Genomic DNA, 25,658 nt, shown 5'->3' on the forward strand with positions numbered 1-25,658 from the left:
CAGGGAATGTTTTGCTGGTTTCGTGATCTTCACTTTTAAGGAAATTAGTGAATTCTTCTCGAAACATGAGTTTTCCACTTTCTATTTCGCGAAATGGAGTTGAGGTGCAGATCAGCGATGAGCTGTTGTGACTCCGCCGCGCCGGTTTAACCGGAATTAGACGTTTCAGTGAAGTGAACAGTCTCAATCCGGTTTATTTCTTTATTTACAACATTGTTTATTTTGAGTGACAGATTTATCGACAATTCTGTGAGAGTTCAGTTGTCAGTTTTCTGATCAGTTGGAATCTGAAGAAGATAAAAATAAGGGAAGAAAAAAACATTACAAAGGTCAAAACTCGAACTGATACAATCACCTTGTCTCCGTCTTTGAAGGTGATTAATTCTCCCCGGAGAACTGATCAATGTTTATCCCTTCAGCCACTTCACTACAACACATTATCTGCTCATTATCACATCGCTGTGTTTGGGATCTTGCTGGGCGCAAATTGGGTGCCTCGTTTCCTGCATGTCAGCAGTGATTACACTTCAAAAAATGCTTCATTGTCTGTAAAGCGTTTTGGTACGTCTGAGGTGGTGAAGGGCGCTATCTAAATGCAAACCTTCTTCCTGTGGCCCCATGTGCCAGATACCATATTGGAATCCTGTCGGCTGGCGTATGCAGGAAATTGGGGGTAAATTGGATAAAGGCCTTATTTCGGCGCAGGTAGCGTGATGCGCTGTTTCCCCGCGCCCAATCACCCTGGCGCAGGCAGGACGCAAGATTCGACTGTTCCGAAGACTCACCTGCATTCAGCGTTCCATTCCGGGCCTTGCACGTGGGATCAATGCAATATGCGCTTTCCACCACCAGGGGAGCTCAATCTCTTAAAGGTTGGATATTTCTCAGAAATCGATCAAAGGTCGCTGGTACCTGTTATTTGCTGAAAATAACAGTCTGCTGTCTGCACGGAGTCTGAACTGAGATGAGACATCACACACGTAAAACACAGATGCAGGTTCCATCCTTCTGTTCACACGCTGATGAGTTATGTTAACACATTGTATAAAGGTTGTACACAACTAAATCCCACATCCTCCAATCTGCACGCCAGTCCTCACCAATTTGTCGATCTCAGTTGGTACCAAGCCTGGAGAGTGCATGCAACAAGCTTCTCTGCTGATGCTGAGAGACCTTGTTGCAAGAGGTGGGCAGAAGGAGGGACATCCAATATTTGCAGAGGTTGGGCGGTGGGGGTGGGCTCGAGGCCCTCCAGACATATATCCAAAAGGCAGCGGGAGGCAGTGGGGGACGAAGTCATTGCCAGGCGCACAGTAGCATGGACTTCGATGCAGTGCAGGAAGAAGTTCAATGCTTTGACATGAGTGGTCAAGGTGAGTGAGGTCAACTCTCAAATGAAGTCAACTACCTGAGTGATGGGGATGTCGCACCACGCGCGACATCCCCATCACTCAGATACCAACAAACTCTTTCCATCAGTATTCAACTCTTCAAACCAGAGACTTCCTCTCACCCTTACACGTTACCACTGTTGCAAGCCGCCCACCAACAACTTACAGGTCACACACACTGGCAGCTATCAGCCATCACACAGATACACGTCCCGCTTTCTTGCAGGTGAAAGTGGCGCATATCAGGAGGAGCAAGTGGCAGCGGCATTTAGCCCGTCGAGCCTGTTCCACCATTCAATGAGATCATGGTGGAGCTGTGACCGAGCTCCATATATCCGTCTTAGCCTCATATCTCTCAATAACATTGGTTCACAGAAATCTATTAATACCAGATTTAACAATCACAAGTGAGTTAGCATCAATTACCGTCTGAAGAAGAATGTTCCAACCGTCTCATTCTTTCCTTGCAGAAGCCGAGGTGACGTGTGTGCAACACACCTGGAAAAAAGAAAATGTCTCATGATGTTGTGAAGATTGAAGCTGAATATGAATTTATCCCATTTCCCGCATTGTCATTAATGCAGAATGAAAATGCTCTTGGGCGGTAATCAAACCCCAGCTTTCTGTGTGACAGGCAAGAATTCGACCACGAAAACATCAATGCCCGAGCGGCAGTTGGCTGCATGTGTCCACTTGGAAACCTGTCTGAAAGAACATACAATCTTACAGGCCGAAATTGAGGTTGTTTGATGAGACGCAGATAACCATCCAGCTCTAGTGGCGCAATGGGTTAGCGCGCGGTACTTATATAACAGTATCAATCTCGAGCAATGCCGAGGTTGTGAGTTCGAGCCTCACCTGGAGCAGGTGAACCTTTTGCATCTGAATATTTCCACCGGAGTTCAAGGTCCAGCTGGTCTGTTCCAAAAACATCTCCTTCTTCGTGTTCTCATGTGGGCACTTTGGTTCCTCTGGTCGGCCGTATTGCAATAGCAGGTGTGAGTTTAGTTGTTAACAGGCGGGAGAAGGAGCGATTGGCGACAGCATGAAATGGCAAAGGAGGCGCCACGAGATCTGAAAATCGAAAAAACCGAACACACAATTCTTCTTTTCGTGAAACAGACATTCTTCTGTTTGAAGTGCCGTGTCGGAAAATGGGGATCGGGCGGGAAAATGGAGTCGAGGTCGAAGATCAGCCATGAATGGCGAAACAGGCTCGAGGGGCCGTCAGGCCTACTCCGGCTCCTATTTATTATGTTCTTATGTAACAGCTGACACGCTCCTGGTTGCTTGGCTGTTTGTTTTGCAATATCCCTCCCCGCCTATCCGCTTAATCCAGTTTGTTGTTCCCACTTTCAAATTCAACTTGTTTCACTTCCTGATCATGTGATAAAAATAGTGGAGTGCAGAAGGTTCATAACCCGCAGGAAGATCAACGGTGGAAGGAATGAAAGCAGCGATTTTGCTTCGCCACCAATGACGAAACACTCACTTTTCCTTCATTTTTCTCTCTTAGAGTAAACTTTGGGGAAAGTGAAGCGAACTTGAGTGACTGTAAAATCACCAGGGGTTCTTGCTGCACAAGATGAAATTGGCGACATCGGCATCTGAGAGGCTGAATTCGTTAACATTGTTCCCGAGTTTCGGTAAGAGGCGGCACGGATTGATTTGTAGCGCTGAATGTCTCTGCATTCTACCGCCCACGTCGATGATGCTGGAAGTGTCTGCAAGGAGTGGGTGGGGGTTAAAAAGTATCCAATTTACTCGAGCAAAGAAATCAGATCAGCCCAACTAAACTCCGTGTTAACCTTCCAATTGACAAGCTACAGATAACTGCACCAATCCAAATATTTCCAGGTAACGATGGAAGAGACTCACTTTGAAGCAGTTTGAACACTAAGCAATCTCTGTACAAACAAGGGACGGGTGGTGTGAACGGGCAATCAGTGGTCTTTCGAAATGATCACAGACAGTCCGAATGTTTCTGGGAAAAATGGTGATCAGAGAAGAACAAAGTCCTTTTCTGAGAATGCTCACCAAAAGTCAACATATTGACACACATCGTCTCTCCCGCAGTTGTTCCTCCGCTGGAGGAGAAGCACTTACCAACTGTTTTAAATTTAACAGCCTGAAACAAGGATTATGAACTCTGGACCCTCAGATCACGACTTTGCTTATCTGATGCTTTACGGACTGAGCTATCCATGTGCACGGTTTTGTGGTACTCCTTCATAAAGATTCATGGTTGGTCTCTAAATTATCGCTTGTGGGCGTCGAACTCGATTGAGGGTCCGTTTGACAAAATTCTCAGTAATGTCTTGAGGAGAATCCTTGTTTGTGTTGAACCTGATGTTAGAAACATGGAGAGGTAACTCGTGAGTTTACAATTCTTCCTGTTTGTGCCAAATGTCTTGTCATTCGTTTGCACCAATTAAAAAAAACACTTTACCCAGTTGCTCAAAATCTAAACTTGTCCCACACGGGAGCTGGAAAAGGTCTCTCGATCTGTCAGCGGATCAACAACTGAAAACGGAATAATTCCACCCGTTACTCAGTGACACCGGGCAACACATTAACCTTCCGAATTTTCCTACACGACATTTCAAACAGAAGAATGTCTGTTTCACGAAAAGAAGAATTGTGTGTTCGGTTCATTAAATTTAAAGATCTCGTGCCGCCTCATTTGAGAACTCATGCTGTCGCCAATCGCCCCCTCTCCCACCTATTAACAAATAAACTCACACCTGCTATTGCAATACGGCCGGCCAGAGGAACATAAGTGCCCACTTGAGATCACGAAGAAGGAGATGCTGAATGGAACTGACCAGCTGTGTCTTGAACTCGGGTGGAAGTGTTCAGAAGCAAAATGTAAAACTGCTCTACGTGAGGCTCGAACTCACAATCTCGGCGTTTAACTCAAGCCTGATATTGTGAAATAAGTACCGTGCGTAAACCGATTGCGCTGCTTGAGCTGCGTACGACTTGTTTTCCATCAAACACCCTCATTTTCTTCCTGTGAGATTGTCTATTCTTTCTGACAGGTTTCCAAGTGGAAACATGCAGCCAACTGCCGTTCGGCCATTGGTGTTTTCGTGGTCAAATTCTTGCCTGTCACACAGGATGCAGAGGTTTGATTACCGCCCAATGCAGGAGCATTTTCATTCTGCATTCATGACATCGCGTGAATTGGGATAAATTCACAATCAGCTTCAATCTGCACACCATCTGTGGACATTTTCTTTTCTCCACGTGTGTTGCGTTGACGAAACCTCAGTATTTTGTCCTCTGGAGCTGAAACTTGCTTTGCGACTTCAGTTAATCCTGCCTTCTGTATCGCTGAAAATATGTGAGAAGCAAATGAGTGAACTTTCACCGTAAGTTGCGATACAGCCGTGCTGGATTGGGATTTGAACCCGGGACATTTAACACAAACAATCAGTGAAATCTCGTAAGCGATAATTATACCCCAAGACCAAACAAACGCCTCGAACAAGGCCGTGCAGCAAGTGTACAATTCGCAGCCACCCACAGCCGACCAGCCAGCCTTTCAGATCCTTTCTGTTCATCCAATCTCGTTTTCTGTTCCGATTTTCAGCAATGTCAATTTGAGCACGAATTATTTCAAGTCACCAATATTAGGCTCTCTTTACCACATTCGTTTTGAATGAACGACTTGTATTGTCAAGGAAAACTTTGCAGAATTTACTGCTCTAAAGCGACATTGTCAAGTGTCTCGGCATCCGCAGGTTACACACTGAACCATAAGTGTAATAAAATAGCTACTTTTTCACTGTGAGGGGGAAGAGAGATAAATGTGGAGACATCCGCTCCGAATTCATCAGCTGGGATGCACTCTTGCTTTTCCTACCGTCTCAGTCTTTTTTTCTTTCCCCTTCTCTGTTGGTTTTGCAGGTTCGATCAGCATTGGCCGTTCAAGGAAGCCTGAAAAGTCCATCAGAGGAAAATACAAAGAGTCAAGAGACTGAGACAGGGAGAGATAGAGAGATTGAAGTACAGTAAAAAAGTGTAATTGTCAACTTTTGCGAATTAGCAGAATTTAAGATGGAGCTGGGAACAATTCCTTCATGTATTTTGAAATCCTGCAAGAGATCATTCGATTCCCAACTGAAAGTGCCCGCGTTGCGGAGTATCTTTGCGAGAGTTGGAAAGACGATTATTTCGCTTGAACCCAAAACTTACAATGCAAGGAAGATATGAACATGCCTGGGAAAAGTCGATTAAATTATAAGTCTGAAGCCTTAACCATTCAGCCATTTCTACACGGTTGTGCATCAGAATGCATACGGTTATCACAGGCGATCTGGCAGACTGTGAATTCTTTCAGACAGGTTTCCAAAGCGATATATGTCACCTGCTGCCGTTTAGAAATTGAGGGTGAAGTGGGAGAAATCTCGCTTTCTTTGTAATTCAGTAGGTTTCGTTTCCCAGCCATTACGGAAACTTTTTGCATTAAGCACCCATGAGATTGCCTGAATTGGGATCAATTCAAATTCAGATTCCGTCCACACACCATTTTGAGACATTTTCTTTTCTGCCCGGATGTTGCGTCGATGAACACTTTGCATTCTGTCCTTTGGTTCTCAAACATGCTCTGAATATAAGTCAATTCTGCCATCGGGAACGCTGACACGATGTGAGAAACCAATTGGTGATTTTTGATTAAAATTGTGACACAGAGGGGGCTCGTCTGGCATTTGAACCAAATGCTCGTCTGTCATTTGAGACTCTCCCATTTAAATCTCCATCTCCGGGCTGAGTCTGAATAAATCCGTCAGCTTGTGATTCTTTGCGAGATAGCGGGAGATGTTGAGAAATGAGCTGAAGATTTCCGTGGATTCATTAATAGTGCACATTCTCACATATATTGGAAAATGGACTTTCACACAGACGTTCAACCCTTTTTATTTATTGATCACAGCCTGCTGGAGGGAGGAGCGCATTGGGACATCCGGGTTTGTTGGAAAGACTGTGCTTGTGCGGGGAGCAAAGGACCAAATGGCGGAGGGGACCTGTTTGTTCCCCGAGTCCATCACAGCCTCAGACTGACGAAAGGAAGGAGAGGTTCGTGAAAAAATGGGCGAAGAGTAGTTATTGAGTAGATTTTTTGGTAGGAGGGTCAGTTAGCAAGGTCACTTTTCCCACTTCTGTCACTTCCGTTGCTGTTTACAAACCGTTCGTTTATTTAATGTTTAAATCGGTCGAGCCGAAATTAAAATTGCCTCTTCTCTCCGCTTATATTGAATGACCCGCCGTGTGTTTTTGTATTGAATATTTTAGTTTAAAGCTCGGTTTTACCACAAACCGATGGACGTCAAAACCTGCCGTGGATGGAGGGCGGGTTGATTTTCTTGAAGGGGCAAATCTCACTGGGCAGGAAAAAGGACCTCCAGCCGAATGCACAGAAATAACTCCGTAAGTGAATAAAAATGACAATGTTCCAAGTGCAATTTAAGCCCCCATCTACAGAAGAAATCGTGAACTAAACACCGCGTTTTAGATCGCTCGACCACCTGAGCCAATACTGGAGACAGCCTTCCTGACTGAAACCTGTGTGTGGGAGTTAGTCGTGTATCGATCCCCTTCCGTGCGACGAGGCCCGGCAGGCGGCTGGCAGAAACGGCTCGGAATGGGACTCGCTTCACTCCGGCATCAGCGGCTGGTTTCGAAACCGCTCTGGCTGCAGCTCTTACTCGGCCTCCCAAACTCTGGGTACTCCGCAGAGGTCGGTCCTGATTTCACTCTTCTGGATCCGGCTCCAACTCTTCACTGTTGACGGTCGCGCGTCTGGTACCAAGTGAGTCAGAACCGTGTGCAAATCACGACCCGAGTACATCGACTCTGGAACTGGCGATTGGTTTTATATTGGGTCATTCTTTAACGTATAGGCTGTTCAAAGTTTGTGTAATAGTAATTACCATGATTATTTCCAGCTCCTCCTGCTCACTGGTGCTCGGTGCTTCACCCTGTGATTTACACTCAGTCTCACCATAAACATCCTCTCGAGAGCTTGCATCTGGGCTGTTGATGGAAACGGTGAATCGGGTGCAGCAACAGACGCTTCGGAGTTACCAAGCTTACTGTCATATCCTTACTTCTTTAAATGGTGGGAGACCTTACAATTAACAACAACTTACATTTATATCGGGCCTTTAACACAATAAACTGTCCCAAGGCGCTTCACAGGAGCGTAATCAGATAACATTTGACACAGATCCACAAAAGGAGATATTCGAAAAGGTGAAATAAAACTGAGTGAAAAAAAGGTCGGTTGCAATGAGCGTCATAAAGGAGGAGAGAGAGGCGAAGGGGTTTAAATCGGGTATTCCAGAGAATTAGGGCCAGGCAGCTGAAGGCAAGACCGCCAATGGTGGAGCCATTAAAATCAGGAGTGCAAAAGGGGCCATAATTTGAGGAACACCATGATCTCGGAGGGTTGTAGGGCTGGGGGTGGTTTCATCAATAGGGAGAGGCGAGGCCACGGAGGGATGTGAACACAAGGATGAGGATTTTAACGTCGAGACATTGGCGAACTGGGAACCAATGTAGGTGAGCGAGCACGGGGGTGATGGACAGTTGAAAAGCGAAGCAACGTGTGCAGGATTGGAGGGACAGTGTGACTCGGGATAATGGGTCTTCGGCAGTGACAACATCTCTTGAGCATTAAGTTATTAAGCAGCTGGAAGAGGCGGGGAGATGAGATATTTGTTTCTATTTATCCTGTCATCTGCAAAATCCATCGTCTCTCAGTGACCTTGCAAACTGACCCACCTCCCTTCAAAATCTACTCAGTAACGACACCTTCGCCCATTTTTTCACGAACCGCCCCTTCCTTTCGTCAGTCTGAGGCTGTGATGGACTCGGGACCGAACAGGTCCCCTCGGCCATTTGGCCCGTTGCTCCCCGCACAAGCACAGTCTTTGCAACAAACCCGGAGCCGCTCCTCCCTCAAGCAGCGTGTGATCAACAAATAAAAAGGGTTTAAAGTCTCTGTGAAAGTCCATTATCTAATGTATGTGAGAATGTGCACTATTAATAAATCGAGGGAAATCTTCAGCTCATTTCTCAACATCTCCCGCTCTCTCGCAAAGAATCACAAACTGACGGATTTATTCAGACTCAGCCCGTCGATGGAGATTGAAATGGGAGAGTGTTCAATGACAGACGAGCATCAGGTTCAAATGCCAGGTGATCTCCCTCTGTGTCACGATTTTAGTCAAAAATCAGCAATTGGTTTCTCACATCGTTTCAGCGTTGCCGATGGCAGAATTGATTCATATTCAGAGCATGTTTGAAAACCAAATGACAGAATGCAAAGTGTTCATCGACGCAACATCCGGGCAGAAAAGAAAATGTCTCAAAATGGTGTGTGGACGGAATCTGAATATTAATTGATCCCAATTCAGGCAATCTCATGGGTGCACAATGCAAAAAGTTTCTGTAATGGCCGGGATTCGAATCCAACTGACTTGCAAAACAAGTGAGATTTCTCCTGCTTAAACACCAATGCCTAAACGGCAAAACTTTACATTTGTCGCTTTGGATACCTGTCTGAAAGAATTTAAAGTCTGCCAGATCGCCTGTGATAACCGTACGCATTCTAATGTACACTCGTGCAGCAATGGTTGAATGGTTAAGACGTGAGACTTGTAATCTAATGGGGTTTTTCTCGGGATTTTCGCCTTCTCCTTGCATCGCAGCTGTTTGAGTTCAAATTAAATGATCACTTTTCCAACTCGAGGAGAGATACTCCGCAACATGGACACTTTGAATTGAAAGCCCGATGGTCTCTTGCAAGATTTCAATATACACGAAGGAATTGTTCCCAGCTCCATCTTAAATTCTGCTAATTCGCAAAAGTTGACATTTACACTATTTTTTCCTGTACTTTAATCTCTCTATCTCTCCCTGTCTCAGTCTCTTGCCTCTTTGTATTTTCCCCTGATGGACTTCTCAGGCTTCCTTGAACGGCCAAGGCTGATCGAACCTGCAAAACCAACAGAGAAGGGTAAAGAAAGAAAGACTGAGACGGTAGGAGAAGCAAAAGTGCATCCCAGATGATGAATTCGAAGCTAATGTGAATGCAGCTTTAGAGCAGTAAATTCTGCAAAGTTTTACTTGATAAAACAAGTCGTTCATTCACAACGAATGTGGTAAAGAGAGCCTAATATTGTTGACTTGAAATAGTTCGTGCTCAACTTGACACTGCTGAACATCGGAATAGAAAACGAGATTGGATAAACAGAAGTGGCCTGAAAGGCTGGCTGGTCGGCTGTGGGTGGTTGCGAATTGCACGCTGGTTGCACGACCCAATTCGTGGCGGCTGGCATGTCGTGGGGAAGAATCCTCGCTGCGGGCGGTTTTGCTGATCATTTATGCGAGAGGTCCCGGGTTCAAATCCCAATCGAGCGGTGTTCTGGCGCCACTTTTGTTGAAAATTCACTCATTTGCTTCTCACATCGTTTCAGCGATGCAGAAGGCAGGATTGACTTAATTCCAGAGCCTGTTTCAGCTCTCGAGGACAGAATAACGAGGTTTCGTCAACGCAACACACGTGGAGAAAAAAGAAGTCTCAAGATGTTGTGCAGATTGAAGCTGAATATGAATTTATCCCAATTCACTCGATTTCATGAATACCGAATGAAAATGCTCCTGCATTGGGCGGTAATCGAACCCCAGCTTCCTGTGAGGCAGGCGAGAATTCGACCAATGAAACACCAATGGCCGAACGGCAGTTTGCTGCATGTGTTCACTTGGAAACAGACTGCAAGAACAGAGAGTCTCAACGGCCGCAAATGAGGCTGTTTGCTGCGCGACTGACCTACGTGGGGCTCCAGTAGCGCAATCGGTCAGCGCGCGGTACTTATATAACAGTATCCGGCTCGAGCAATGCCGAGGTTGTGAATTCGAGCTTCACCTGGAGCAGTTTTACTTTTTGCTTCTGAACATTTCCACCCGAGTTCAAGATTCAGCTGGTGTGTTCCATGAAGCATCTCCTTCTTCGTGTTCTCCTGTGGGCACTGAGGGTTCTCTGGCCGGCCGTATTACAATAGCAGGTGTGAGTTTAATTGTTTATAGGCGGGAGAGGGGCGATTGGCGTCAAAATGAAAAGGCAAAGGAGACGGCACGAGATCTATAAATTTAATGAACCGAACACACAATTCTTCTTTTCGTGAAACAGACATTCTTCTGTTTCAAATGTCGTGTAGGAAAATTCGGAAGGTTAATGTATTGCCCGGTGTCACTGAGTAACGGGTGGAATTATTCCGCTTTCAGTTGTTGTTCCTTTGACAGGTCGGGAGAACTTTTCCTGCTCCCGTGTGGGACAAGATCAGCTTTTGAGGCATTGGGCAAAGTGTTTTTTTAATTACTGCGAACGAATGACAGGAGATTTGGCAGAAACATGGAGAATTGTAAACTCACGAGTTTCCTCTCCAAGTTTCTCACATCAGGTTCAACACAAACAAGGATTCTCCTCAAAACGTTACTGAGAATTTTGCAAAATGGACCCCATATCGACGTCCTCAAGGGGAAATTCAGAGACCAACCATGAATCTGCATGGTGGAAGAATAAACATCGGGCGGCCTGGAAAGCTCAGTTTGTAGAACATCAGACTTTTTAGCAAAGTAGTGATCTGAGGGTCCAGGGTGCAAGTTCCTGCTCAGGCTATCAATTTTAGAACAGCTGGCAAGTTCTGCCTTTCCAGCGGAATAATAACTGTGGGAGAGTCGATTCCTGCGATGTTTTGTCAATATGTTGACCATTGTTGAGCATTCTCAGAAAAGGGCTTTGTTCTTCTCTGATCACTATTTTTACCAGAAACATTTGGACAGGAGAATATCAGTTGGAGAGACCACTGATTGCCCGATTACACCACCCGTCCCTTGTATGTGCAGAGATTGCTTTGTGTCGAAACTGCTTCAAAGTGAGTCTCTTCCAGAGTTAACTGGAAATGTTTGGATTGGTGCAGTTATCTGCAGCTTGTTAATTGGATGGTGAACAGTGAGTTTAGTTGGGCTGATCTGATTCCTTTGCTCGAATAAATTAGGAACACAGGAATCTCGGAACAGGAGTGGGCCATTCAGCCTCTTGTGCCTGCTCCGCCATTTGATTAGATCATGGCTGACCTGTGATCTAACTCCATACACCTGCCTTTGGCACATATGCCTGAATACCTTTGGTTGCCAAAAAGCTCTCTCTCTCAGATTTAAATTTAGCAATTGAGCGAGCATAAATTGACTTTTGCAGAAGAGAGTTCCAAACTTCTACCACCCTTTGTGTGCAGAAATGATTTCTAATCTCATTCCTCAATGGTCTGGCTCTAATTTTTAGAATGTGCCCCCGACTCCGAGAATCCCCAACCAGCGGAAATAGTTTCTCTCTATCCACCCTATTTGTTCCACTTAACATCTTATGAACTTCGATCAGATCACGCCTTAACGATCTAAACTCGAAATAATACAACACCAATTTGTGTAATCTCTCCTCGTAACTTAATCCTTGAATTCCGGGTGCCATTCTAGTAAACTTACGCTGCACTCCCTCCATGGCCAATATGTCCTTCCGAATGTGAGTTGCCCAGAACTGCTCACAGTACCCCAGGTGCGGTCGAACCCGGGTTTTGTATAGCTGCAGCATAACTTCTGTCCCCATGTATTCTAGTCCTCGAGATATAAAGGCCAGCATTCCATTCGCCTTCTTGATTATTTTCTGCACCTGTTAATAACACTTCAATGATCGATGGACCTGAACCCCTAAGTCCCTTTGGACATCCACTGTTTTTAACTTTTTACCATTTAGAAAGTAACCTGTTCTATCCTTTTTTGATCCAAAGTGGATGACCTCACATTTGCCGATATTGAATTCCATTTGCCACAGTTTTGTCCATTCATTTAATCTATCAATATCCATTTGTAATTTTATGTTTTCATCAATACTGTTTACAATGCCACCACTCTTTGTGTCATCGGCAAAAGCAGATATGAGACTTTCCATGCCTTTATTTAAGTCGTTAATAAATATTGTGAATAATTGAACCCCCAAGACAGATCCCTGCGGGACTCCACAAGTCACATCCTGCCAATGTGAGTACCAACCCATTATCCCTGCTCTCTGTCGCCTTTCGCTCACCCAACTTCCTAACCAAGTCCGTATTTTTCCCTCGAATCCATGGGCTTCTATCTAAGCTAACAGTCTCTTATGTGGGACTTTATCAAATGCCTTCTGGAAGTCCATATAAATAACATCCATTGACAATCCCCTGTCCACTGCTTTCGTCACCTCTTCAAAAAATGCAATCAGCTTTTTCAGGCACGACCGACATTTCACAAATCCATGCTGGCCCTCTTTGATTAACTGAAAATTCTCGAGGTGTTCAGTCACCCCATACATAAGTCTAGACTCCAGCATTTTCCTCACAACAGATGTTAGGCCAACTGGTCGACTATTCCCTGGTTTCCCGTTCTCTCCTTTCTTAAAAAGCGCAGTGACATGTGCAATTTTCCAAAGGTAGATGGACAGTTCCTGAATCTAGAGAACTTTGAAAGATTATAGTTAGGGCATCTGCAATGTGCTCACCTCCTTCCTTTAAAACCCTGGGATGGAAACCTCCTGGTCCTGGGGATTTGTCACTCTTCAGTGCTATTATTTTCTTCATTACTGTTATTTTAGTTATATTAATTTTATTGAGTCCCTGTCCCCGATTCAATATTAGTTTTCTTGGGATTTCCAGGATGCTATCCTCTTTTTCTACTGTAATTACTGACGCAAAGTAATTGTTCAACACGTCCGCATTTTCCCATTGTCAATGATCTTATCCCCACTTTCAGTTTTTAAGGGGCCAACACTGCTCCTGACCATCCTCTTTTACCTAATATAACGATAAAAGTTCTTCGTATTTGTTTAGATATCCCTTGCAAGTTTCTTTTCGTACTCTCTTTTTTTGCTCTTACTATCTGTTTTGTGAACTTTTGTTGATCTTTGCGTCTTTCCCATTCGCCAGGATCTGTGCCATTTTATGCTTTTTTGTATGCCCTTTCCTTATGTCTCATACTGTCCCTTACCTCTTTAGTTGTCCAGGGCTGGTTTGTTTTGGCAAGTAGAGTTGTTGCCCCTCAGGAGAATAAACTGATTCTGTATCACGTTAAATGTTTCTTTAAACATTTCCCACTGATCATCAGTCGTTTTACCCATTAACAGAGTTGCCCAGTTTACTGTGGACAGTCTCTGTCTCATCACATTGAAGTCGGCCTTACCCAAATGTAGAATCTTAGCAGGTGATTCACTTTTTTCCCTTTCAAATATTACCTTGAACTCGATCCTGTTATGATCGCTTTTGGATAGATGTTCACGCACAGTCAAGCTGTTAACTCAATCTGGTTCATTTCTCATTACAAAATCTAGTATGGCTTGCCCCCTTGTTGCCTCTCGGACATACTGCTGTAGAAAACTATCCCGGACATACTCATTGAATTCACTACCTTTCTGACAGTTGCTGGTCTGATTTTACCAATCTATGTGAAGGTTAAAATCCACCATTAAGACCACTATGCCTTTGTTAAACGCTTGCCTAATCTCTGCATTTATACAATCTAGCACTTCAGAGCTGCTGCCAGGGGTCCGATACACAACTCCCACTTTAGTCTTAGATCCTTGCCTATTTCTCAATTAAACCCATAAGATCTCTTTTGGCTGTATACCCCTCGTTATATCCTCCTTTATCATTAAAGTGATTTTATCTTTAATCACTATGGCTTACTCCTCCACCTCCTCCATTTTCCCTACCTCGCCTGTAGACCTTACAACCTGTTATATTTAGTTCCAAATCCTGACCATCCTGCAGCCATATCTCAGTAATAGCTATCATGTCATACCCTCCAATTTGAATTTGTGCCTGTAGTTCATTTAATTTATTCCTTATACTCCGTGCGTTCGTATATAAAACTCTTAGTTGGGCCACACCCGAGCCTGACGTTCAGCTTTGATGCTTGGTTAATCGCTTTACACCTTCTAGTTTTCACTTTATCTGTAGTGTCTAAAATACACTTTATTTCTTCTGCTCCACGCTTTCCCTTTCACTTGTTCTTGAACAACTATTTGTACTTTTTTTAATGTAAATTTCCCCTGGGTCCTCCACTCTCTTGCTTCTCTCAACTTTACTCTCTTCTGCCTCCCCGCTCAGGTTCCCATCCCCCAGCCACTCGAGTTTCAACCCTCGCCAACAGCAGTAGCAACTCCCCCTCAAGACGATTAGTCCTGGGTCTGTTGAGGGGGAACCCGGTCGGCTTGTACAGTTCCCACCTTCCCCAGAATCAGTCCCAATTCCTCAGGAATCTAAATTCCCCCTCTCCTGAACCAACCCTCCAGCCACGCATTCTCCTGATCTATTCTCCCATTCCTGTACTCATGAACACGTGGCACTGGGGGTAATCCTGAGATTACTACCCTTGAGGTCCTGCTTTTTAATTTATTTCCTAACTCCTCATATTCAGCTGCAGGACCTCATCCCTTTTTTTTTACCTGTGTCGTTGTTACCGATATGGACCACGATCTCTGGTTGTTCACACTCGCCCTTAAGAATGTCCTGCAGCCGCTCAGTGACATCCATGACCCTGGCACCAGGGACGCAACATACCATCCTGGAATCACGTTTGCGGCCGCAGAAACGCATGACTGCTCCCCTAACTATCGAATCCCCGATCACGATTGCTCTCTTGACCTTTCTCCTCCCCCCCCACTTTACAGCTGAGCCACCCATTATGCTTTGGACTTGGCTCTGTCTGCACTCCCAAGAGGAACCCTTTCCCCCACCAGTACCCAGATCTGAATACTGGTTGAAGATTGAGATGCCCTCAGGGGACTCCTGCACCAGCTGCCTGGTCGTCCTTTTCTGTCTGTCGGTCACCCAGTCCCCCTCTGCCTGCACTCTCTTAATCTGCGGGGTGACCACTTCCTGAAACGTGCTGTCCACGAAATTCTCAGCCTCGCGGATGCACTGCAGTGACGTCAGCTGCTGCTCAAGGTCCGAAACCCGGAGCTCGAGCTCCACCAGCTGACGACACTTCCTGCACATGTGCTTGTCCAGGACACGGGAAGCGTCCTGGAGTTCCCACATGGCACAGGTCGTGCATTCGACAGGTTTGAGCTGCCCTGCCAAGCCTTAATTTATTAGATGAACTTAAACAAAGCAAAAACAAATTAAGCCTTAAATACGGTTATTTTTGATTATATTACTCTAGTTAAGTAGTTTAAGCTTTAATTTTAATGAGCTTCCAGGAGTTTTACATTTCAAGCTTTTCATTCAATTTTTTCCCAATTCCCTCAATCAGAGGAAAAAAACGAAGACTCGCCAGCCATTCACCGACCTGCTGTCCTGACGTCACTCCTTGTTTTTTTTCACCGATTGCCTCTGTGCCGCTCCGAGTGCGGGTCGGCCTTCGAGTCTGGGCCTTGAGCAGTCTCCGAGTCCTGCGCTCTCTCCCCGGTCTGTTTGAAGTGATGTGTCAGAAAATTGGATTACTTTGCTCGAATAAATTAGATACTTTTTAACCCCCTCCCACTCCATGCAGACACTTCCAGCATCATCTCCGTGGGCGGTAGAATGCAGAGACATTCAGCGCCACAAATCAATCCGTGCTGCCTCTTCCCGAGACTCTGGAACAATGTTGACCAGTTCAGCCTCTCAGATGCCGATGTTTCCAATTTCATCTTGTGCAGCCAGAACCCCTGGTGATTTTACAGTCACTGAAGTTCGCTTCACTTTCCCCAAAGTTTGCTCCAAGAGAGATCAACGAAAAATAAAGGAAAAGTCAGCGTTTCTTCATTGGTGGCGAAGCAAAATCGCTGCTTTCATTCCTTCCACCGCTGGTCTTCCTGCGGGCGATGAACCTTCTGCACTCCGCTATTTTTATCACATGACCAGGGACTGGAAACGAGTTGAATGTGAAAGTGGGAGCAACAAACTGGATCAAGCGGATAGGTGGGGCGGGATATTGGAAAACAAACAGCGAAGCCACGAGGAGCAGGTCAGCTGTTACAAAAAAAACCAACGAAATAGGAGCAGGAGGAGGCCTTACGGCCCCTCGAGCCTAATCCGCCATTCAATAAGATCATGGCGGATCTTCGACCTCAACTCTGTTTTCCGCCCGATCCCCATATTATTTACACGACATTTCAAACAGAAGAATGTATTTTTCACGAAAAGAAGAATTGTCTGTTCAGTTCTTCAGTTTTAAAGATCTCGGGCCGCCTCCTTTGCCATTTCATGCTGTCGCAAATCGCTTCGCTCTCCCGCCTAATAACAACTCAACTCACACCTGCTATTTCAATACGATCGGCCAGAGGACCCAAAGTGCCCACATGAGAACAGTAAGAAGGAGAAGCTTAATGTAACAGACCAGCTGTGCCTTGAACTCCGGTGGAAATATTCAGAAGCAAAAGGTTAAAATGCTCCAGGGGAGGATCGAATTCAACACTTCGGCATTCCTCGAGCCTGATACTATTATATAATACCACTTGCTGACCGATTACGCTGCTAAGGCCGCGTGATATTAATACTCTCATTAAACAGCCTCATTTTCGGCCTCGAAGTTTGGATGTTTTTTCAGACAGGTTTCCAAGTGGACACATGCAGCCGATTGCCGTTCGGCAATTGGTGTTTTAGTGGTCGAATTCTTGCCTGCCACACGGGAAGCGGGGGTTCATTGCCGCCAAATGCAGGAACATTTTCTGCATTCATGACATCGAGTGAATTGGGATAAATTCATATTTAGCTTCAATCTGCAAAACTTCTTGAGACTTTTTCTTTTCTCCAGCTGTGTTGCGTTCACATAATCTCGGTTTCTATACGCAAAGGGTGGGAGACGTTTGGAACGCACTTCTGCAGAAGGTATTTGATGGTCACTCACTTGTGAATGTTAAATCTGCGATTGATAGATTTCTGTGAACCAAGGGTAATAAGGGATATAGGGCTAAAACCGGGTGTATGAAGTTAAGTCACAGGTCCATATCTAAATGCCACTGCCACTTGCTGCCTCCTGATTTGCGCCACCTTCACCTGCAAGAAAGCGGGACGTGTATCTGTGTGATGTGCCTGTCATGGTTAAAAAGCTGCCAGTGTGTGTGACCTATGAGTTGTGGGTGGGCGGCTTGCAACAGTGGTAATGTGTAAGAGTGAGAGGAAGCCTCTGGTTACAAGAGTTGAGTACTGATGTAAAGAGTTTGTTGGTATGTGGGAGATGGGGGTGTATTGCATGGTGCAGTTGGTAGGTGATGCCACTTGAGAGTTGCCCTCACTTACCTTCACCACTCATGTCAAAGCATTGAACTTCTTCCTGCACTGCATCCATGTTCATGATGATGTGCGCCTGGCATTGACTTCGTCCCCCGCTGCCTCCAACTGCCTTTTGGATATATATCTGGAGGGCCACTTGCCCGCACCCACCCCTGCGGATATAGCATGCTCCTCCTTCTGTTCAACTCCTGCACCACAGTCTCTCAGCATCAGCAGAGAACTTTGGTGCATGCACCCTCCAGGCCTGGTACCAACTCAGATCGGCAGATTGCTGAGGTCTGGCGTGCAGATTGGAGGATGTGGGATTTAGTCGTGTGTAACTTTTATTCAATGTTTTAACATAACTCATCGGTGTGCAAACATCGGGATGGAACATCTGTGTTTTACGTATGCAATGTCTGATCTCCGTTCAGACTCCGTTTAGACAGTAGACTGTTATTTTAAGCAAATAACAGGTACCAGCTACCTTTAAACGATTTCCAAGAAACATCCTCCCTTTAAGAGATTGATCTCCCCCGGGCGGTGGAAAGTGTGAATTGCAAAGATTCCACGTGCAAGGCCCGGAATGGAACGCTGATTTCAGGTGAGTCATCGGGCCAGCCGGATCTTCCGTCCTGCTTGCCCAAGGGTCATTGGGCGCGGACTAACAGCGCATCACGCTACCTGCGCCCCAAAACGGCCCTTGTCCAATTTTTCCACCAATGTTTCCTGTTTGCGCCAGTCGACAGGATTCGGATATGGTACCTGGCACATGGGGCCACAGGAAGAAAGATTGCATTTCGATTGCGCTCTTCACCACCTCGGACGTCCCAAAGCGCTTAACAGACAACGAACCTCTCTTTGAAGTGTAGTCACTGCTGATATGTCGGAAACGAGGCAGTCAATTTGCACACAGCAAGATCCCAAACACAGCGAAGTGACAATGACCAGATAATGTGTTTTCGTGATGTGACTGGAGGGATAAATATTGAACAGGTTAGTCGGGAGAACTAATTACAATTAAAGGGGAAGACAAGGTGATTGTATCAGTTCGAGTTTGCACCTTTGTAATGATTTTCTTTCCTTATTTTTATCTTCTTCAGTTTCGAACTGATCAGAAAACAGACAACTGATCTCTCAATGAATTTTCGATCAATCTGTCACTCAAAATAAACAATGTTAGAAATAAAGAAATAAACCGGATTGAGACGGTTCACTTCACTTCACTGAAACGTCTAATTCCGGTTAAACCGGCGCGGCGGAGTCACAGCAGCTCATCGCTGATCTGCACCTCAACTCCATTTAGCGAAATAGAAACTGGAAAACTCATGTTTCGAGACGAGTTTACTAATTTCCTGAAAAATGAATATCACGAAACCAGCAAAATATTCCCTGCCCTGATTAAACACACAGCAAGGGGATGTGTCGAATATCTCGCAAGAAACCCGCGAATTTATTATTACACGGATAGAATACCGTGCTCGATATCAACATTAACACTGAGCGCCGGGTCTGGATCTGACCCGTTTAGCCCGTGGTGCGGGACCCCGTCCGCGTTTATATCTACCAAAATTAGAAAATCAGTAAATAATAAATCTCACCCAGAAGAATTGGAGATTGTTCGTATTTTACATGACAGGATGAGGCCACTCGGCCCGTCTTGCTTGGATAGTAAATTCTGTTCGCATTCTCCGCTCGGTGTTGTTCTCCTTGCATATTTTTAGTTTACCGATTTGTCTTTTGTTGTATTTCCCCTCACTCTGCAAGAGAGAAAACAATAAATGAACAACATCAACAATGTGAAAGGAAGAGAATGATACAAGCAGAGTCTTAACCACCCAGGGTTTAAGGTCATTTGGTGAAGCAATTGATCGTTGGCCGCGTGGCCTAATGGATAAGGCGTCTGATTTTGGTTTTCATCGCGTGGTTATCAGACGATTATAGGTTCGAGTCGTTCTGCAGTCGTTTTACTCGTTGGGTGCAAATGTGTCCGACGTGCGCCCAAACTGTTTTGCACCCGACCGTTTCTCACAGTCGGATGGAACGGAAATCCGTAAATTACTTTGCTTTCAGAAATTGACTCCACATTTTCAAAATTGTCGATCTGGGTGCACGGGCAGGACACAGTGTAAAAATGACTTGATTTCTACTGTTTGGATTGAGAAATGGTCGGCGAATCCATTGTGCTCTGTCTGTTTGGGTCCGAATACCATCCGTGTCGTTATTGTGTTGAACTTTTGTTACGGCCCTCCGTAAGTTTTGTACAATCAAAATGGGCTTGAAAACTATTAATATCAATCCGACAACGGTGTTTGAAGTCTGTGTCCCTGCATTGTTTCTATTTTGTTGAAATGGAGAGGGACAACTTGCCTCATCAAGTAAGTCTTTCTAAAATTTAAATGCTCTGAAGCAACATTGCCGTTTGTGTGAGAATAGATGCACCAGGTAGACGAGCGCTAATACACATTTCCGAATGTAAAACACAAACATATTCAACTATTGTGCAGTATTTGTCGGAGGTCACCCACAGGAGGAGGTCAGGGCCTGGTGTATCACAGACATTACTCACCAACATTTTGTGGGAAGAGATGAGAAATGTAATCGGATAAGACCAGATAGTCTGGAGAGAGTGTGGGAATACAACAGGATGAATAGAGCGAGATATAAGATGTACTGACAGGGGATAAGGAAGAGAAGATCATGACTGTTACCCATGGTTTCCATGCAGAGACTGATGATCAAAAGATAGATGTTGTTGCGCAGACATCTTGAGGGAGAAGGCGCAAAAAAGAGCTTGGAAAATGTATCAACACCATAATGTTAGGAAATCACTAAAATCATGTGGATGTTGTGGTTCAGTGGTTAAAGTACCTGCTTTGCAAACAAAGGGTTTTCGGTTCAAATCCAAGCAGTGCTTTTCGCGTCATGTTAAAAACCGGCATTGCTTTTCACTTCATCCTTCACTCTAACATTTCGTGACTTGTGGCAGAGTTGTCCCGTTGCCTAATAAACCACCAGCAGAACAAAACCATGCTCACAGAATCAAAGCTTTCAGCTCGTGTCCCAGACTCTTCCAATTACCAGCACTGGGTCGATCTTGTCCCACCGACAAAACAGACCCACCAGCGATGGTCGAACAGTCATATACTTCGAGGAGGGAGAGGCCCTGCGCGTTTTCAACACAGACTCTGGACCCCAACATGGCATCGGCCCGAAGATCGGGGGAGAGAAAGACAGCTTATCTCTCGGATAGGGGAGGGTATCGTCTGTGTGGGAAGTTGGGGGTGAGCGCATCGACCGTCTGTGTGGGAGGAGCAGCTGTGTCAGAACTAAGAGGCGGGGGGCGAGTCTGGACTGTCTGAGGAAACCATGGTAAACGGTGGGGGAATTAGACCTCCTGCCCCCATGCATCACAGCGATTAGTGTCCCTCCACCACCTCTGTATCACTGTGATTCTCCTCTCAGTGTCCCTGCCATCACTGTGATTCTCCCCGTCAGTATCCATCTCCATCACTGTGTTGATCCCTCAGTATCACTGTAATTCTTCTCCTCACGAACCCTCAGTATCACTGTAATTCTTCTCCTCACGATCCCTCGGTATCACTGTAATTCTTCTCCTCACGATCCCTCAGTATCACTGTAATTCTTCTCCTCACGATCCCTCAGTATCACTGTAATTCTTCTCCTCACGATCCCTCAGTATCACTGTAATTCTTCTCCTCACGAACCCTCAGTATCACTGTAATTCTTCTCCTCACGATCCCTCAGTATCACTGTAATTCTTCTCCTCACGAACCCTCAGTATCACTGTAATTCTTCTCCTCACGATCCCTCAGTATCACTGTAATTCTTCTCCTCACGATCCCTCAGTATCACTGTAATTCTTCTCCTCACGAACCCTCAGTATCACTGTAATTCTTCTCCTCACGAGCCCTCAGTATCACTGTAATTCTTCTCCTCACGATCCCTCCGTCTCCCCCTCAGTGTCCGTGTATCATTGTGATTCGCCCCCCTCAGTATCACTGTGATTCTCCCTCCCCTGTGGACATGCATAAAAGGATACTTGACCATATTAACTGACTAGCTATTTCAATTAAACTCACAGAATAAAGTTTCTCACGAAAACACACAGAAGCACAATTGTGTAATTAATTTGAGTTTTCTCATGCTGATACCTGTCCTCCCTTCAGATCGAGAGGTAGCTGACTGACAGGAATAAATGACCATATATCCTTGAGACTAGCTACAGATTTACTGATAATAAAGACAGTTTCTTAGGGAAAAAGCACTTTCCCAGGCCTTTGTTCAAGATGGCTATGGGAACGCGAGGGTGGGTTCCCTATTTTGATTGACCAACTACCTGAGCCAATAAAGAATATCCGTGTCCGCCCATATTCTGTGACAGGTGGGCGTTGTTACTGAGCTGTTTCAACGTGAGCTGTTTCCTGAACTCGGCGAAGATGTATCCTCATCCATTGTCTTGAGGTGCTCTTCCATTTGCACAATTAAAATAATAAATTCTCTCTTGTACTACTTTGTTAGGGTGTTAATGCATTGTTTTCAATAAGTAATATTAACTTTCCACAGTTTCATGGAGGTCCCACCGTGATCGCTTGTGATCCCCGGTAAGTACGGACACAGGTTGTCTGAGCAAGCCGCAGACGCACTGCGATTAGTAAATGTAAGCATTAACTGACGTGACTCACTCTTCTGTTTGCCTTTAGGAATCGAAAGGCGATCATAGGAAATGTGTTTTTTGACAAGGGGAAATAAAAGTTAAAAAAAGGAACTTGTCAGATTACTCGATATTGTCAGCTGCGGTGTTGTAGTCACAGGCTGAGAGAGAACAATATCGGAGTAGATCTCTGAAACCAGTAAAGTAACTCGAGTGAGGTTGAGGCTGCTCTATATAGCCGACAGACAGTCACTGCTAGAAAGGCGCCAGAAAAAAAAGGTAACAAAGTTACATACTTTTAGAGTAAAATTAAGATTCGGAACTGAGTGAAATTGTAATTTGAACAAGTCTGTACTGGCGACAAGCGCAGACTGGTGTTAATGTCGCGTAGTTTTAAGGTGTACAAGAATCTTGTGTAAGTCAGCTGATCCAACCAATTGCAGACGTTTCTCTCACGCACCTTGCCTGAGCTGGTTATTAAGAGGGTTTTAACCCCACGTGAAGGCCAGGAGCCTGAAGTAGGTGCAGAGAACACATGACGTCTTGTCCAATCGGCTGAATCATCAAGTATAGAATTGCGATAGTTCAGATAGGTATTGATTATGATGTCCAATCGCAATTCCGGGTGACGATCCGGAGGGGTAAAGGGGTGTCCAACGTGTGAGTGTTTGTCTGGTACCGACGGAGGAGTAGCGACCCTCAGTCAATTCAAAGTATAAGTGTTTGTCTGATCAGAGAATAAGTGTTTGTTTGTTTAAAGTTTAAAGTGTAAACGTGTGTCGGTTTAAAGTATAAGTCTTGTGTCGTTCCGATAAAGTATAAGATTGGATCCTTGGGAGTCACAGAGTGATCGACACGGACAAGGGTGGTGGTTTTATCTCAAACACCTCGCCTGAGCCTGAATTAAGAGGAAGCCAAATTGCCAAGTAGCTGAAAAAAAGGTGTTTAAATTTGCTGAGCGTCTAGCAGAGTAGAATGAAATATGGAAACTTTATCTCAGAGGGAGAAGTGTCAAATTACTGCTACCACGAGAGCCAGTTAATGTTAACCCCTTTCATTCCAAGAAGCCAGACTGTCATGCCACCTTATCAGCCAAGAGCAGTTCAAACAGATAGGAATGACCCAGTCGGTTGAGAACTGTCTGAGGCTTCCCCAGAACACAGGTGAACATGAGGTAACAGTTGGGATAGGCAATGCGATTTAAATTGACCCAATTACTCGGGAATGCCAAAGGCTACAACTTGACTGATATATAAGTTTCCACACAAACAATGCTGCAGTGAAAAATTGACAACAAAGGTGAATGTAAAACAAATCGTTTGAAGAGAAAGCATAGTTTGGAAAATTGGAAGTCCATTACTTGGGCTATGTATTGACACAGGGTACGAAACGCCTACCAGAAGATAGGAAATTGACAATTTTAAATTTACCCCGCCCACAGTACGTTAAGGAAGTTCGACAAGTTCTGGGACTATTCAACTACTGCCGCAATTTTATTTTGAACTATTCACGAATAGAAGCTCCAATACAAGATCTGACCAAAGGGGGGAGACCTTCCCTGACAAATTAAGGGAAGGCGAATGGACCCCACAGTGTGAGGAAGCTTTTATCCAACTCGCATTGAGAGTGTAATGTATGATAACGTGCAACATGAGCTTGTACCGGTAGTACTAGATTTAAACGATCCGGCCCCACCCACATGGTGTTCCAAGAAAACTCAACAATTATATCAACACCTCCTAACTCAAGTGTTAATACAAGGCGCGACATGGAATGGAGGTGGACATCGCAAAAGAGATAGACAGATGTGGAGACCTAAATGGTCTGTGATAAACGATACAGCAACTGCTTTTAATACGGGTGACTCAGTTGTTAACACCATTGATTTGGCAACATTAGATCAAAAGGTTAGAGATTTAGGGTCTCGCATTAAAGATATATTACAAAAAATAAATGAAAATACAGATAAGGAATTGTCTCAGGATCAAACGCTGACCATATATTTGCAAAAGATAGCTACAGTGCTAGAAACACATGCCCAAACCATTAATAAATTAATAAAAGAGGAATATAACGTATCTCAGCAGGCGGCTGCTAATGACATCTGCAGTACATATGGTAACTGGATTGTGGAACAGACACGAGAGAACCTAGCCCAGGTCCAGGCAGGTGAAGTACCCTTTTGGATAACGAATCAACAACTGACGGTGAACCTGACCCGCGGGCATGATGGAGGTGGTACCTCCAAGCGGCTGTTAGCAAACAAGAACATCACCCCTTGCTAATTCAGGGCAATGGTGTGGGTGTACCTCACTCAAGTGGAATTAAAACCTGACGGAGGAGGGCTCCTAGGGTTGGTACTAATAATACCGGTGATGGCACCCGAAACCCAGGGACGAGAGGTGTGCCAAGTACAGAATATTGGGGTAGTGAAGGACGGAATGCACATATTCCATCACAATATGTTACCATATGCTGTAAAAATTAAAGGGAATTTGGCTGGAACAAAATTAGAGGGATGTGTTACTAGACATGCGATCACTGTTTGTCCACACAGTATTGGACACAGCCCAGAAGCACAGTGTGGGTTTAACAATACCGGTACCAATCAGGATATTAACAGCACCATGGAGGCCCGAGGGGTGGATCTAAAACCCACTCAAGTGGTATATGCCGGAAAGGGCGAATACTATGTTACAACTAATTTGAAAACGTTTAAATATCCCAATCCAACTTGTGATATTTTAAGTTTAAAGTTCTGCTTCATTCCTGAAGTCCCGGTTCGGATTGGACCCGGGGAACTGGTCGAGATACACCGGCATAACCTCACCACCTTACAAGTTTCTGAGGATATCAAAAAGGACTTAAAAGAATATCAGGACACATTTGGGTATCTGATACCCCTGTTGCCTGAATACTTGAAAGCATTGCGAATGGAGATACGCCTCTCCCAGAAGGTTTATTATAACCTACAACAGAACAATAAAAACATTAAGCATGACATTGACCAAATTAAAGTCACCACTTGGTGGGATGACCTCTGGAATTGGGGACTGAATATACAGATCCATCCTTGGATTTGATTAATTTCATATGTATTAGTAGTAGTGCAGTTTGTTGTAATGTGCTTCTTGATTTTCATGGCATGTCATAAATGTCGTAAGCAGAGGATGAAGGGTTTGGCAAAGGCAGTAAAACAGAGCCTGGGTGAGAATGTCACCCTGCTCCCCCTGTGTATCACTGTGATTCTCCGCCCCTCACTGTCCCTCCCCACCCGTGTATCACTGTGATTCTCCACCCCCC

The 25,658-nt window shown here is 44.9% G+C and overlaps 2 non-coding genes across 2 annotated transcripts; both read left to right on the plus strand.

Moving 5' to 3' along the window:
* Window positions 1-2,162: 2,162 nt before the first annotated feature.
* On the plus strand, window positions 2,163-2,257 carry trnai-uau (transfer RNA isoleucine (anticodon UAU)). The gene is made up of 2 exons: window positions 2,163-2,200; window positions 2,222-2,257. It is a non-coding gene; the product is annotated as a tRNA-Ile (tRNA).
* Window positions 2,258-10,239: 7,982 nt separating this feature from the next.
* Window positions 10,240-10,334, plus strand: trnai-uau (transfer RNA isoleucine (anticodon UAU)). Its single transcript has 2 exons — window positions 10,240-10,277; window positions 10,299-10,334. It is a non-coding gene; the product is annotated as a tRNA-Ile (tRNA).
* Window positions 10,335-25,658: the final 15,324 nt, after the last annotated feature.

The sequence above is a fragment of the Heptranchias perlo genome, chromosome X (genome assembly GCF_035084215.1).
Source record: "Heptranchias perlo isolate sHepPer1 chromosome X, sHepPer1.hap1, whole genome shotgun sequence".
Classification (NCBI taxonomy): domain Eukaryota; kingdom Metazoa; phylum Chordata; class Chondrichthyes; order Hexanchiformes; family Hexanchidae; genus Heptranchias; species Heptranchias perlo.